Source organism: Haliotis asinina, chromosome 9 (assembly GCF_037392515.1).
Source record: "Haliotis asinina isolate JCU_RB_2024 chromosome 9, JCU_Hal_asi_v2, whole genome shotgun sequence".
Classification (NCBI taxonomy): Eukaryota; Metazoa; Mollusca; class Gastropoda; order Lepetellida; family Haliotidae; genus Haliotis; species Haliotis asinina.
Genome location: NC_090288.1, coordinates 28,877,547 through 28,894,959, shown reverse-complemented (window position 1 = coordinate 28,894,959; position 17,413 = coordinate 28,877,547).

The following is a 17,413-nucleotide window of genomic DNA, read 5'->3' as shown; positions in this document are numbered from 1 at the left end:
CTATATGGTGGGTGTTTGTAAATACTGAGGTTGTACCAGATAATCCAGTGATCAACAGCATGAACAGCGTTCTACGCTATTGGGATATGATGACATGCGTCAGCCAACACAGCGAGCCTAACCATCGACCCTGTTAGTAGCCGCTTACGACAAGTAAGACCAGGATCTTCACTAGTACCTGAAAGTGCGAGTTCCTAAAAATTTAGACTATTCGCAGCCTAACTGATTGTTACCTGTCAATCAAAGGTGGCCAATAACAGGTATTTATGACCTTATAAAAGAAATGTTGTTCCATGTAAATCACTTCACATTTCAAGTTTATTCTCATAAATCACATGATGTGACACAGAGAACATACAGATGATTTACAATATGTACAGTATGGTTTGTGCAAGTCAGCAATAAAAAGAAAATTACAATTTTGCACATGGTAGTCTCATTTGTACAGACATAAGCCTTCCTTGATATATTTGGCTAATTTCAAAGTGAGTGGTTTATAATATAATTTCATTATTGAGATGAATTTATCTAATGAAGGATTATTACAAAAGTACCTAGGCAGATATTTATTTCTTAGCGTTGCTAGACCTGAGCATATTAGAAGGAAGTGGTATTCATCGCCCATTGCATCATTACATAGTGTGCATTTCCTGTCAGAAACAGCGATACTAGTCCATCTTCCAGTTTCTATAGGTAATCTGTGGTTAGCTGTTCTAAAGCGTCTATACCATATTCTAAGATTTGGAGGCAGTTCCAGAAGATTGGGATTTAGATTAGGTACTTCTTTATAAAGAATGTAATATTTGCGTTTTGAGGAAGCATTTGCTGTTGCATTCCATGACTGATAAAACTGATCAATGAGAACCCGTTTAACATTAGTTTTTAAAACATTTGGAGAAACAATAGACTGTGACATCCATACATAGTACAAGCCTGTATCCCGTAAGATATTTTCGATTGCGCGAAAGTAAGCAAAATGTATAATTAGGGCAGGCTGACTTCAGGGTATACATGACAGAGTATATTTTGGATGACAGTTAGTGTGGAAGTAATAGCATTTTACACCAATGGGAAAGCATTCGGATTTTTATAGAGATATCTAGCGGGTGTCGGCCCAGCTCGCCGTATACCATGTAATCAGGAGTTGTCATTTTAACCTTAAGAATGTGTTTACAAAACTTTAGATGGAGACCTTCTGAGTATTTTTGTATCTCCATACTTCTGAGGCATACAGTAATATGGGTTGTACAAGTTGGTAAAACAGTTTTAACTGGCAGTCTAGTGGCATATCTAACATTCCTATTTTTCGCAATACTGCATACATGGCTGTGGAAGCTTGAGCATGAAGTCGTTTAATACCTTTACAAAAACGTCCATTATTGTTAAGCAAAATACCAAGATAAATGTTTCCTTTTACAACCTAAATATTTTCATCATCAAGTTTGAAGAGGGGACATTTTTTACAACTTCCTTTGGAAAATATTACAGTCTTAGTTTTTGATATATTAACACTCAGTTTCCATGTTTTGCAGTATTCTGAGAAAATATTTAATGCATGCTGAAGATCTTCACTTGATTCTGCAAGTATTACAGTAACATCTGCGTACAACAGGAGAAACAACTTAATGTACGAACCGATATGATCTTCAAACATAATCCGAGTTGATTTCAAACAAGTAAAGTTGTGTTCAGCAAAGAAAGATTCTAGGTCATCCAAACATAGAGCAAACAGAAATGGCGACACATTTTCACCCTGTCTTCCATCAGTATCACAGGAAAAGAAAGGGGATTCGATTCCATCAAATACAATACAGGATTTTATGTTTTGACACATGTTGCGGATAACTCGAAAACATTTTCAATCAATATTATTTCTAATCATTTTTAGCCAGAGACCATAGGGCCAGACAGTATCAAATGCTTTACGAAAGTCGATGAAAACACAAAACAGTTTCTTCCTCATATTTTGATATATCTCTATCAGAGCTTTAAGAATGTATATATTACCTATTGTGGAATACGATTTCCGAAAGCCAGCTTGTGATTCACTTATCAGATTCGCATTGTCTGAAAACTTTCGTAGGCGCTTGGATAGGATTGCCGTGAACAGCTTGCCTAAGCAACTAAAAATGGATATCCCCCTGTAGTTATTGGGGTCGGCTTAGCTACCCTTGCTTTTATAAATGGGCTTTATGTAACCGTCTGACCAAGCTTGGGGAAAAACTCCATGATCTAGCACCTTTATGTCACCCATATAATCTTTTGTGATTATGGTAATTCTTTCGGGCCAGTTTACATGTTTTATCAAACCATGGTTTATGATTTGATTTGCCTCCTTTTGGGTAGTTTTACACCCAAATGTATTCTTGGCTGCGTCAACAAGTGCTTGTGACATGACATTCGTAATTCCATTTATACAATCTGATACATTACGAGAACCGATAGAGTCAATTAGCTTATCGATTTCATACAATACATTACTATCAAGCTGGTTTACACAAACATCACATTTTCAGGATTCCCATGGATTTAGTGTTATACTTTTCACTTACTTGTGTAAGATTACATACCTTCACCTCACATCTCAACTTGAGTGAAAGAGTAAAGTGAATATCTGACAATATTCCATCAAAATCACATATTTCAAAATCCTCTGTATGAAGAAAGATTTCGGCCTTGGTAACACTATAGTCAACAACACTGGCATTCTTGCAAGTATGTTTTCCGATATCCTTGTCTCTGCTAACTCTCCCATTAACAATATACACACCATGTCTTTACACACATCCAAGAGCTTATACCCATATGAGTTTACAATTTTGTCCATGTTATGTCTCCCAATGTTGATATTATTTGCACTTTGTATTTCCACTTTAGAGAACAATAGGGATTCGTCAGTTTGGCGATTATCCCTAAAAAAATCATCAAAAACTGTATAATCATGTAAGTCCTTTGTGAGAGCATTAAAGTCACCAGTTATGCATACATAGTTCGTAAGTGTAGACATACTAGCAACATCAAGTTCGAGTTGTGAAACGTGTTCTTTATCTGCGTATTTACTGTTTTCTGACGGCATGTAAACACATCCTAGCACCCTATCTATTCCTCACATGGGTACAATTTGTGAAGCGCATTGCTAGTGTCCCCCTTGCGGGAATATTGCCAAACGCGGCGTAAAACCATACTCACTCACAGTTTCCATAGGTAATCGATACTGATTTAATATGTGAACATATGAAAATCTGAGGGACCATAGAAAATATACTAATGCAAATGAACATTGCAAGAACTATTTGATTTTGTCCATTAAGTCAGCAATGACTCCTGCAAAGTTATAAATATTAAATGGTAATCTTAGGCTAAAAATTGAGTGCAAACAAAGCTTGCAAAGCAGACAAGGGTAACAAATGAATTCTCACCCACGTGGCTGGTTATGTTTTTTGCAAAGTCGCACATGCCTGCCTAAAAAAAGCGAATTTACTGAGTTAGGATGCATGTTAGCAGATTGGCAGTAAGTCTAAAATAGATATTTTAAGTTAAGATATTTTGATATGAAAATTAACCATATCATATTTTCAGCTAAGCGGTTTACTTTCTTTTGCACCTTGGTATATTTATATCAACTCTGGCATGAACGAAACAATTTTACATATGACAATAGACATTCAAATCCTAAAGTACTCTGTGTCTGACTGGGCAATCTAGGTGTTATCTATGTGTTACTCGCCAGGTGCTCGAATCCTGTTTGTTATTGTGGGTGTAACAGATGTACGTATGAAACACCTCCCTTTGTTATCAAACGCTTCCTCATTCCCCTGTTAATTGGTAGCTATAAACAGTGCACTGAGTACTTCCACACGCATTCAGTTTACCAAGTGCACAGCTTATCATTACTGGCTGGGTGATACCGCCCGACAGCATCAGTCTTTGTGACGTCACCGCGCATGTAATACCTGGAAGTATCTTCCTGGATTGCGACAGCTTGGGAGAACCGAAGCGGAACCTCAACACATGTACATGTCCTTATTGGATCGCCGTATTTGGAACACCCCGTGTTATTAAACGGTTGTGATTGGCTGAACAGGTGTTGTGGCTTGGAACAGGTGTTGATTGTAACTTGATACAGCGCATACAAGTAAATATAATGTTTTCAGGGCTTTTGTCGCTGTTTGGAGAGTTGTTAGATTATAGAGTTTGTTAATGTGATCGGGGTAATTTCTAAAGTGAAATTTGCTTCTCTTAGTGTTTTTGTTGTATTTTTTAAACTTTTGTTTAAATATTTGTCTATAAGGTGAGCAGGGCTCATTCGGTTTTACTTGCAATGGAGACGCTAAAGTAAAAATGTAGCCCCGATTAAAAAGAATAGACTGGATCACAGTGAAGAATGTGTTGTTTCGTTCTGTAAAACTTATGAACGTCCTCAAAATCAGTACGTCGTATTTCAATTTCTATTAAATTTATCACAACATGGTACACTGGCTAAGTGAAGATGACAGTGGGAGAAAGACTTATGTATTTTTACTGACATTCTGGTTTGTTGTATTAAGCTTAAACCCGAAGTTGTTATCCATTAAGAGAATTAATAAGCAACCTCATTTGCTGGTATAATGTTTAAATGCAAAACAAAATCGTCGAGTTCAGCGAGCATGGGTGTATCTACAGAAAAGACTTTATTCGACAATACCCAGCACAGGAGTTCAGTACAATTCTATTGAAACAAATTTATGCCAGAAAAAGTGTCAGTGGAATTGGTAAACAAGTAATATGTTAATACCGCTCAAGATTCCATTTCTAAAGTAAGTAGAAAGTAAAATGGCAGTCTCAAATTCTTTAACACTAAAACATTGTGTTTTCTAATGATTTACACAAACTTTATGGATGTCCCCGAGGTATTAATACATTCATAGACGGATTGAAAAATATCAAGATTCAGTAAATTAGTTGAATTATCGATTTAGGCCATGACCTTTCCGTTAAAGGTAGATGTTATTCGTTATTTCTTGTATATATCTTGTTTTTCCCATGCCTGTCATGAAAAGTGACTGGCAGGCTCACTGTCTTGATATACACATGTTATCTTATCCCAGTTGTCTGGATCGATACCCGTGCTGTTGATCACTGGATTGTCTGGTCGACAATTGATATTTATATTTATATATACCTAGCTGGTGTGGACAATTTATATTTATATTTATAAAGTTGATTATAATCATACTTTCACACTGTCTTACGTGCTAGTGCTTAAGGTAGTAAGTGATACACGATATACGTGTTTACTTCATGCGCGATCGGTGATCAGAGCCCGTGATTTTGGTGGTGAGCCAAATATGGGTAGCATGTACAGTGTTCCCAGAAATTATTGAGAAAATCTTTGTTTTTTTTCTAATGATGCTAAGATTGGAAAAAGGGCTTTCACTATGCACTAAGCATACTAAATAAGGGAGACAACTCTTGAAGGCTTAGAAGGCAGCTCATTACGTCAAGAGTTATCTCCCTTGTCTGAGAGACGGCTTCCTGTGTTGACATGGCAGAATTTACAGCAAGAGAGAAAAGAAAGCTCATTCTAGATGATTTTGAAAGGGGTGGGGCTGATGCTAAAGTGTTAGCTTGTAGACATGGTATTCCTCTGTCTACAGTATACAGAACTTTGAAGAATATTCAAACAGGAACCGGGATAGAGCACAAAGCAGGGGCAGGTCGGCCTAGGAAATTCAGTGTTGTGGCTCGCCGACGACTTGGGCAGATTGTGAGTAGGGGCAAATTGAAAAGTGTTGAGAACATCAGAGATGAAATGATTAGCAGAGGAAGTCCTCAGGTATGCAATGAAACAGTTAGGCAGGAATTACAGAGACTTAATTGGGTGAAAAAACGTGGAATTCCCTCGCCGTTGATGAAAGATGCACAAAAGGAAAAACGTTTAAACTGGTGTCGGGCTCATGAAAATCAAAATTGGGATAATGTTTTCTTTTCGGATGAAAGTTCTGTTTGGCTTTTCCCTAATTGTGTGAAAATTTGGACCAAAGATACTGTCAAACCTATCTACCAGCGACCAAAACATAGCCCGAAGTTTCATATGTGGGGTGGCATATCGGCTCGCGGAGTGACGCCATTGTGTGTTTTCACGGGAAACTTGACAAAAGAAAGATACGTTGACATTCTAAATGGTCACCTTCTTCCGACAGCACAAACATTGTATGAAGATGATTGGATTTTCCAGCATGATAATGACCCAAAACACACTGTGTGCTACACAAAACAGTGGTTGTCGGGCGAAAATGTTCAAGTTTTAGACTGGCCCAGTTACAGCCCAGACCTAAACCCAATTGAGAATGTTGTGAATGAGTCATGAAGGACAGAATAAACCATAAGGGACTGAGAAATATTGAAGATATGAAGGCCGAGGTGGTCCAATATTGGGATACCCTGTGACACGATTACCTACAAACTTTGATGAGTAGTGTGCCTAGGCGTATTCATTGCTGAGCGAGGAGGTCTAACAAAGTATTAAAAAAAGACTGAGACTGTAAAAGGATGATGTTTTAACATGTTTATGTAAGTAAAAAGCCAGAAGTTAATAAACGTAATGAGTTACATGACGCAACATGATTCACACTAATTTCTGGGAGTACTATATATAAGACGGTGTAGAGGCAGTCATCTGATGGAATGATAGGGAGATGAAAGGCTGCTGGCGACATACTCATACAAACGAATATAGGAACACATGAAAGTACGACAGTTCCTTTATTTACTACTAGAATTTCACTCACAGTGCAACACATACCTTGTGAAGAAACCCTCACAAGAATAAAGGAACACTTGCACTTTTATGTGTTCCCTTATTTGTTTCCATGAGTATATTGAAAAGTTTATTTCATCAGTATCAAATAAGTTTTAAAATACTCAAAGTATGTGCTTCAGACTATAGTTAGAATAAGTTGTTTTCACATGACAGTTTGCCACGTGTTACTAGTTCTAAAGTGTAACTGCTAAATTCTAAAACTAAAATTTGTAATTCACATTCGTTGTTATTTATATAACTTTAAGTATTGTGGACAAATACTATGCAGAAGATGGGTTAGTTGCCTGTTGAAACATTTCAAGGTCAGGTAACATGAAGAGGTGAAAAACGTAATGCATCGTCACCATTTTTTGGGGGGAGGGGGTGTGTGTTAAGACTTGGAATATTGTGGACAAAGTTTAACCAGAAGATGGGTTAGTAGCATGTTAAAACAATTTAATGGCAAGGTTGCCGGTTTCTCGTTTCTATGGCAGGGTTTCCCGTTTCTATGGCAGGGTTTGGCAGGGTTTCCCGTTTCTATGGCAGGGTTTTCAATTGCCGTGGTAGTGCTATCTACAACTATGACCACCTACAACTCAGCAAAGCTAAAATACGACGGTGGTCAGTAGATTTAACATTTTTAACATTTTGCTTCTCAAACTGGCAGTGTAACTTTAAAGCTTATTGACATTTACACTCTTATTGTCATCCCGTTTCTCTGCTCCATCATTCATTATCGCCTTTAAGGAGAATATCTCTGATATGTTTAATTTTTCAACTCCGTATCACCGACGACTTTGAAATATCTTTAGGATTATTACTTCAGGCATCTTTACAGTAAGTGTTATATTTCTCCGCGATTTTGTAAATATGTTTGACTACTCAAACCGTATTATGTATCGGTATTTTAACCAAGCTTCACACGGAGCCTAAAATGCGTACACGTCGCTGGTGATATGAAACCCATGGAAGCAGCATTTAGAAGAGCGGTAAGTGACGCTAACAAAATATAGGCTTCACACATCTAGTCCAGTAGAAATTACATTGTACCCAGACATTTCTGATAACAGGCCAAATTTGTGTTCAACATGACCAGAAGGTTGTTACTGTTCACCACAAAAAAAAAAAGAAAGAAAGAAAAACAAGGTTGGGGAAATTTATTTTTTGTAGATGGTTTTGGGGGTGGGGCCTGTTGTCTTTTCACCAACAGTTCAGCAGGAATGGGCTTGTCATGACTGCATAGATAATAATATATTTTTGGCTTTTCCTGATAATTATTTTTTTTTTTCATTTCTGAAGTAGTCTGCCTCTATACAAATTTATAATAGTTTAATTATGTACCAATGTTGGCAATCTTGAATTCAAAATGGCCATCATTGTGAAATCAAGATGGCCGCCAATATCAAATTCAAGAGGGTCTGTTTGATCTAGTGTACATAATGAAGTCATAAATCTCAAGGTTTATGGCTTTACTTTTTTTTCTATTACCATTATATACCACTCACAAAAATTAGGGGATATTGGCTTTACAACATTGTTAAAATACAAATGATGAGGCCAAGGATGAAACAGATGCTGGGCAGAAATTAATAGCGGAAAATGTATTCCTCATCACAATGCTTTGGCATTGGCTAGTGGTATGCTTGCAGAATGGAATATCCCCTACTCATATTTAATGGGATATGTCTTTAACCTGCTCTTTAATTCAATGAAACACATTCAATGACACTGCAACATTTAAATGAGTTTGGCAATCTGTTAATGCACAGGCTACTTTGGGACAGTGTCATTCAACTTTGTAACTAACCTCTTTTTCATTGCGCTCAGTACTTCTTTAGTCATCATAACATGCATATTAGCAGCTGAGTCATTGAAGATATCCAGAGTTGAAATAGCAAACTCGCAATGCAAAATCTATACAAGTGCCCAAGGCAGTCCACGTTAATCTTCATCAATAACCTCATCACGAGGCAGTGGTAATGGGTTTAAGCTGTGAACCTTACAGGGAATTCTTTTCTTTGAACAGCTGCGGTTGGAACACAGCCTTGAAGTTGAGCAAGCACAACTAATGTCCTTGAGAAGACTGTCAAGGGCAGCAAGTTTATCTGTGATTGTTGCAACAATGGTGCCATCCACAGTTTTAAATCCATATTCGTGGATATCCAACACAGTTTTGAGGTGAATCCATGATGATACCAGGGTGATGCACACGAAGCGAGTGAAAGTAACAGACTCTGCTTGTTGGTGGCACGGATCATGTCTTTGGAGGCTGACACGTTACCGAAAATAGATGCTTGATCTTTAAGTCAGTCTGTTGATTGGAGAGGCTGCACATAGCGGAGGTGGTATCACAGCCTGACATGGCATGGATGAAAGGCAGACGTTTACACATGTCAACTCCAAGACTTTGTTTACACATGTTTATAGATTATAAGATGATTCTTTGGCTTCATGAATAGGTTTGTTGCAGGTTTACTGTGATAGATAGGTAACACCAAGACATCTGTGTCATGTGCATAAACATCCACTTTCAGCCATTCAACAAAATCAGCATCACCTTCTCCACCTGCATGTTCAACAGGTATTCCTTCTGCTGATAGATATTCTGAGAGCAGATAGATTAAAGCCTCCTTATTCTTCTTGTTTAAAAGGAAACTCTTGAGGGGCTCAAGTTGTATTCTTCACTATTATGTCTGGTGAAGGTACCTTTTTAATTTTTCTCCTCCTCTGCTAACTCCTTGGTGGTCACGTTTTCATATGTGTCAACACTACACAACAAGGTAAATTCTGTGTTGTTCTGTGTATGACACTATCAACATAGGTCTTGTATATGCCAGCAGTGGTACCTATCTTTGGCCATGGTATATGCTGGAGAACTGCACATCCATCAATGACTACGCCCGGTGTTGTGGTATGTGCTTCTTCTTTGTGGTAATGTGTCAGCAGATATTTGGCCAGGGAAGACTTTGGGCATTTTCTCATGGATCCATCATCATCGAAGAGAGCTGGTGACACTGCTGCCAGTTCAAATGAGAAGACATTTTGAGATGGGGGACCACTCACAAGAGTTTTTGATAGTCGTCGCCGAGAGAGCTCCGTTGATGACATCTTAAGCCGTGCTCCATTTGGCAGTCGGACACTCTTCTTCATGGTGACAACTGTAAATACTTGTCACGCCTTCTTCAACACAACATTTCCAAATGTCATCCCAGTCATATCTTTCTTCCAATCTGAAATGCTTCATCAAAATTCACTGGCTGCTGCAACAACTTCACTTGCAATATTTCTGGTTCGTCCTGAATGCTGGTGGGTGATGTTAATTAGGCTTGAGTTTTGCCTACTCTCATGAGACACGTCTCTATGAGCATGTCACTCCAAGTGAACCCGGGTCTCGGGCCTGTTGAGCGAACGCCAGTGAGTATGGTTTTACGCCGCTCCCGTCAATAGTCGAGCAATATGAAACACCAGAAATTAGCTTCACATTGTATCCATGTAGGGAATCGAACACGGGTCTTCGGCAGGATGAACGAACGCTTTAATCACTAGCCCAACACCCATGCCTTTGGATGAAAATGATGTATACGACCATTCACAAGACACAAATCCAGCATATAACCAGACGACTTTGCACTATACCAATGAAGGGCTTGGCTGGAACACGAGATTATCTATAAGAACTAACCACGCACCTGTTACAGTAAACAAGAAAAGTCAACAATGAATAGCCAAAGTGCTTGTTTGAAATCACCACTGAGTCATAATAGTCTTTAATTCTGATACTATACAGCTGGGCTTAAAGTAATGGCCATGTTACCATGTTGATTTCTTAAGCAGCTTGTACCTTATACACAAGCAGACTGAATTGCACGAATTACCTGTCGGTGTGAACCAGCTGGAATCATTGTACATTTCATCAATGATTGACACTTCGGCGAGCAGAGGCTTGTGTATGAACCGTTTGCCTAGCATTACCAACTATCTGATGTTATCGCTGTTATCGCACAGAACGTTTAAAATGTACATAACATACCAAAATCATAGTATTTGGCCGAATTTGAACTGTGCTTGGAGTGTGTGTCGTCACATTGAATCATATTTGGGACTTCAGCTATGACGATCCTGACATAGTCTTGAGTTCAGTTCAAGTGACAATGTGGCTTTCGTCGCTTCTGTTTAATAGATGCAACAGTAAAATGGGAAGGAGAAAACAAGGGTTAAACAAGTTTAAAGCTGTTTAAATGTACCATAAACGGAAGTGTTATGTCCGGAGCAGATTTTCATACGTCCTTCTCATGCCACACATGCGCACATAAATACTAGTGCAAAAAACACAAAGAAACCTCCTCACACAGACGAGCGCGCATACAAATAGAAGTACTGAGATGCATAATTACTGAGCCTTATCTGCGTAACACACAGTGATGTCTAGGCATATTTGTTCGGGTGTTAAATCAGAACGTTTTCAAATTATTAAAGGTGCAACAAGCAAGGGAATCTAACAATGCACAAAGAATTTAAACACATACAGAAACATGAGTCTCATTAACCTATTCAGACAATCCGAATTTTCTCGTGTGAAAATGAAAAAGACGTCACAAACAACTCTGGTTACACTGAGTAGTATAGGGAATGACAGTTCTGGCTCACTTTCAAGAAATGTCTCTACAAAGCCTTATTTAGTAAATAAGGCTTTGGTTGGGCCATTAGCTCTTGCTACTATTACCCCTACTACAAAATTACTGTGCCTTGGTAGGAGGTAATACTGTGCCGTACGGTACGATCAATAATTCTTCTCTTACAAAACCCCTACCCGGCCCATCCCTCAAGTAGTACAAGTTAGGTTCGTCGGCTTTCATATCCACTTTATCTATGTTGTAAGTTTTGACTGACCATATAGGATCGGTGGCTCGCTTACGGCTATCGCCCTCGTGTTCCCCCGGCTGGTATAGATACCTCACTAGGGCCCTATCTGGTATCTGTTTCTCCTTCCCACGCAATGGAGCGGCCGACTCTGCAACTATTGATTTTAGTTTGATAGCGTCTGCCGGTTTCTTACCGGTGAGACGGGTGACTTCATGGTTGATTGCCGACACCACCTTGGGTAACCTCGTGACCCATTCAGTCGATCGTTTTCCAGGGGTGGCCATCTCCCTAGCATACTGATAGCCGAACAAGCGCTCAGCCAAAGTCCTATTAAATCTCTCAACTATGGCTTGACTGCGATGGGCTCCGGCCGTGCCACGCCTGACCTTTGTATCGTGTTTGGTTAGCAGTTGTGACACGGCACCCATGAACTCCCGTCCGGGGTCAACTTGCAGCTCTGTTGGCCACGTCAGCGGACTGCGTTTGTATATGCGTTCGAATCCTCTGGCTACCTGGGCCGAATCTTTCGTGGTCAAGGGTTCGGCTTCCTTGTAACGACTGGCTACGTCCACTACGGTTAAGGCATACTTGTACCTCTTGTCGTGGGGTAGGAACAGTAGGTCTGCCTGGTGAACGCTATTAGGTATGTTAATACCGAACCTCCTTCTAGGTATGTAGCGTGGTGCCGGCAAATAGATCTGCCACAGGGCTTGTTTTTCAAGCCACGCTTTGGCTTCCTCCGGGGGTACTCGCGCTAGTTTAGCTAGCTTATCTACTGCGCTAGCTCCTTTCCAGTACCCACGCGGGCTGTAGTAAATAGCCTCAAATTTTTTCATGTCCATACGCGTATGTGTTTATACCATCAATAGCTATCCAACGTTTCGTGTCCATAGGCGATAGGGACGTCTTGTTTATAGTCAGTCCGTATATCTTATGCCCATCACTTCTAAGTGTGTTCATTTTATGTCTAAAGGTACGGGTCTTGAACAGGGCTTCCTTGAATCTGGCGTGTTTGATGTGTTGTTTCACCACATACTTCTTAACCCCTTTAGCCTTCCGGATCTCACTATTGTCGGCTTTCAGTATGGAGTACATCTTAGGTCTCAAACCTATGTACTCGGCTATGGGCGTGCCAGCACACTCGTCCTTCATCTTACCTAGGACCTTTTTATTTACCGTACTGTGTAGGGTATGGGTCTTAGGGTAATCGCTGGTGTCGTATAAATCGAGGTGTTTTTTCATGTCCTCGTACACGTCCTCGGTTTGAATCTCCATCAGCAGGGAATCCGTGTCAGTGTAAAGCACTTCACACCTGTCGCCGTACTGTTTCTTGAGCTCGTTGTAGTAAAAATCGTACATCAGGTGTTTGGATAAATCGAGGATGCTCATCCCCACGTAAACAGGCCGGTTGAATTTTATGTGACTTTTCTTCATGTGTAGGGCAACCAGGTTGTCTGTGAATATTTTATTACGGTTGAATGCCGGACTGGCTATCAATTTCCTGAGTTTGTCTTCCTCACTAGATCTAACCAGCTTCACGGTCACGCGTTTCCTCAGGTTCTCCATAGTCTTACCAAACACCGAGTTGTTCATGAGCTTGTAGAGATTTTTCTCAAAATCACTGGTGGCTTTTTTTCGTAGGTCTGTGTTCATTCTGATGTAGGGCTCCATCCATGGACTCTGGTCGAACATGAGCACCCTGTGTATTTTGGTCAGCCTCATACCCAACGACAGGTACAGCTGTAGGTTGCGATAGTGAACGATGTACTTGGTCTTATTCATTAAGTTAGGCACGAGTTTTTCAACGTCTGTCACACGCCCACCTGACAAGTTATGTTGGTACTCAGACATCCAGTCTGGGTTAACCCTCATACGTTCGGGGGCCAGGGGGTAGCTGTTATGTGATGTGTGTAATTCCTTGGTATACCCTAAGTCAACCTCGAGGATATACCCTTTATTCGAATCTGGTGCAACCCCCATAACATCAACGTGGGGTACCCATTCGAATCCCCCTGTAGGTAGATACTGACTCATGGCCCAGCCGTACAGGTTGTTTGCGTCGAGGTAGAGAATGTGATTGGTTGGCTTGTTAGGATCGTAACCTTTCACGTATTGATTATTTGCTTTCGCGTATCGTTTGGATGCCATGGAAATCCCACCTCGCAAGCCTTTCTCAATGAATAGGTGCATGTCGTAATCTGTGAGCAATTCCAAATTAACTCCGGTCTTTTTAAGCAAGGCGTCCCACGACAGACCTGGGCTGGTGTAATACCATGCGGGGTCGAGTTTATACTGCTTTAAACAGGTCCGCCTGAACGTTTCAAACACGTCGGCTAACAGCAGTACATCTGTCCTCAAGTACAGGTCGTGATAATCACCCAGGTTCTTACAACCCAGTTTATTCCATACGTTAGTCGCGTGCGAGTAATCATCTCGTGAGACGGACGCCTCATTCAGCTTGCTATAAAAGCAGTCAATAGGGGGTAGTCTGGTCTCGGTGAACTTGACCCAACTATCCATGTACTCATAGGGGTACACACCCTTCCTCATAAGCAGGGGTCTAGTCTCGGCGTCTGTGTATCGATCGGTGATAGGGAAGGTATTGTTGGCCTTGACCAGACTGTCGAGTGACGACAGGAGGAACTGAAACGAGTCAATGAACCTAAGTCCGTTTAAGCTGAAGGAGATGTATCTCTCCATGTTGTTGGGGATGCATGTTATATTACCATCGATTTTCGCGATGGCCTGCATGATCAAGTGTGAGTCGTACCCTCTCAAGTTGTGAAAGACAACGGGGATGTTTATTGTCTTAGGGTTGATTTTAAGCTTGAGGTTGCACGCGTTGTGAGCGGCGCCTCTATACTTACCAGTTATGTGACAGTGATCTCTCACCGAATCACCGTTAAGTGGTGAGTCGCACACGTGACAGTTAGTGCTACTAGCGTGAGCTAGCCTGTCGGCTCGGGTCATACGCATGGGAGCGATTCTATACAATGCATTCCTAATAATTTTTTCTTCCTCCTGCAAACACTTTAGAAACCTTTCAGCCGCGTCAGGGCCTCTATACACTACCGGAGCTTTAGTTTCCCCGTCACAACGGACGACAATGTATCCAAAACCGCAGGCCTTATGTTCCTGGGTTTTGTGGGTGAAGCTACCCCCACTAGGGGAATCCCCACCCACAACTAAGGCTTCGAAGTCGGCGTATATAATATAAGGTACAGACATTTGGTTCTTGTGGTTACTGAATTTTAGGATATTTTCACCTTCCTTAGGCATGTCGACTCGTATGGCCGTCTGCCCCACACCTTGGCAATCATCCCGGTGGGATTCTAATAAATCAGCTCGACTGAAACCGTGTAGACATCGTACACAAAAGTGTTTTTCCCCATCGTGTTTCGACTGGTCGTGCAACAACCGGCTGAGATGTTTTATCCATGTGTAGTGATACTTTTCACCTCGCTGGATCATGAATATATTGATAACTTGACGATCCTTCACCGGGCTGACCCTGTGTACTATTGTTGTGTTACCTTCGTGCCCAAAGACATTTATAGCCAGATTATTCTGTTTTTCTACTTTAGTGATCTGGGATATTGGGGTGGGTTCATCTATACCATCCCAATTAAGCCCATCGTCTTGGGGATAACTAGAAAGCCTATCTGAATTCTTGCCAGCTGGAAATAAGGCTGACCTGATAGCTAACCTCAGGCAATCGTTTCCTCTATTCTTAACGTTTACTATGGCATGTTTGTTCCTATAGTAGGGAGGCAAGGCTAGGTATGACCCGCCTCTGAACGGCACGTAGTTAGCTATGTCTAGATAGACATTATCGATTTTATCTACAGCCCACCCGGACCCCAAGTGTGTGTAGCGTTCTAGGTATTCTCGTATCTGCTGAAAACTTGTATCGATTGATGCGTCAATGGTCTCTGCATGTGTGACGACCTCTTGTTGACCTCGGAAGTAAGGCTGAACATACTCAGTGGTACTCCCAACTTGCTTATCGAGCGACATTTTCACTGTGATCTGAAACTTGATACTTCCTAGGTTATTTAGTTCCTGGTTGACCTTATCAGCTATCAGAGGCTTGATATCTGTAATGTCTATGTTTCTATCAACGTGCATGCGCCAACCTCTCAAATAGTTGCCTACAGCACGCTCAGTGCGCACGAACTGTAGGTCAATAGCTCTATTCTGTCGTAATAATTCTACAAGCTGTGGTTTTCTCATACGGGAATACCCGCCTAAACCCAAATCGTGTGCCTCGACTTTCAGTTGTTTTACAGTGGGAGGTTTTGCTACGGGGGCATGTGATAACAATGCTGTTAACCCGGCTCTCCCCAGGTTTGAATAACCCGTGTGTCCAAGCTGTTTTGCTTGAGCTTTTAATTGTTTTACCGTAGGAGGGGCTTCTAAACCTAGTAATCTCAACAATGCTGACTTCCGCATTCTAGAATACCCGATAACACCTCTCTGTTTTGCGACCCTCTTGAGCTCGCTTACAGTAGACATCGTGTTTACACCTAAGAGAACTAATGTCTAATTGGTTCACAGTAAGGGGAGGTAACTCTTAAGTGGCTATCTTGAGCAGTCGCCTACGTTCTTTTATGTAGCCTTTTTTATTCTCGTAGATGAGTTGATGTCTGACTACGTTCGCTCCGTGAGCTTTACATAGACAGTAGTGCCCTTTAACCCCGATACCACACACAGAACACGTGTAGTTAGGACTTCCCATATGGAAACAACAGAACCCCTGATTCCTGCATTTCCTACCACAGGCCTCGGTCTTCCCCATAAGTATATATTCGCATCGGTATGGAGCGGGTCTCATGTTTACTTATATAGGTATTTTAGTTTAATTGCTTAGCAACCAACGCAGTAGCTGCTATACCTAAAACTATGAAGCCCAGTTCACGATTCATTTGTCCCTTGGATGGTGTGTAGTACTGAGCGAGTGTGGGTTTATTGAGCGGTTCCAATTGTTTACCAGTTAGTAGATAGTATTCTTTCATTGCTTCATCGACATCGTAGAATGTTTTAATGGCATGGTTTTCACGCTTGAGTTGTTCGTTAATAAAGTCGATCCTCTGGAGGCGTTTTTTAGCGTACTCGGCCTGTGCCTTTTGTAAGTTCTCAATAGCGAGATCGTGCCGCTTCCTTTCTTCCTGTATTTCAGCCCCATCTCGTAGTTTCGAGAAGAGGAAATTACTCCCGGAAAATGCCAGGGCATTCACTAACGCCCCACCGACCATCACAGCTATCGTGGCCATCCCTATATTTATTTCATTATATTATCAGGTATTATTCCTTGTTTTACTAGGATGTCTTTTGTGGCCATCGCCATACCAAGGTTCATTATGAGCATACCCATATCCTGCAGGTTGAAATCTAGCTTGATAGTTGGTTGTTTAAGCACCATTTTAGTCAACCGAGCGTACCCTACGGCTAGACTGGCGACCACTGTGGCGTGGTATGCGTCGTTGACGAACGTTTTCCCCTCAGACATTATGTATATATAAAAATATTAAAATTATAACATGATATGCGGGTCAATAGTGGGGCCTGCCGGCGGCGTGGGGGGTGGTGGCTCACTGTGGGAGGGTACCCCCACGTATAACCACGAGATAGCCAAGGCAGCAGTTACACCTACAGCCAACAACAGTCGGGTTGGGTTGGTCACTTTATGTTGGTTACACCACCGTTTTTTACCGGCAGCTACTCTCTTAGGATTCTTCTGTCTGGTTACTGTTGGGGGTACCTCCACTG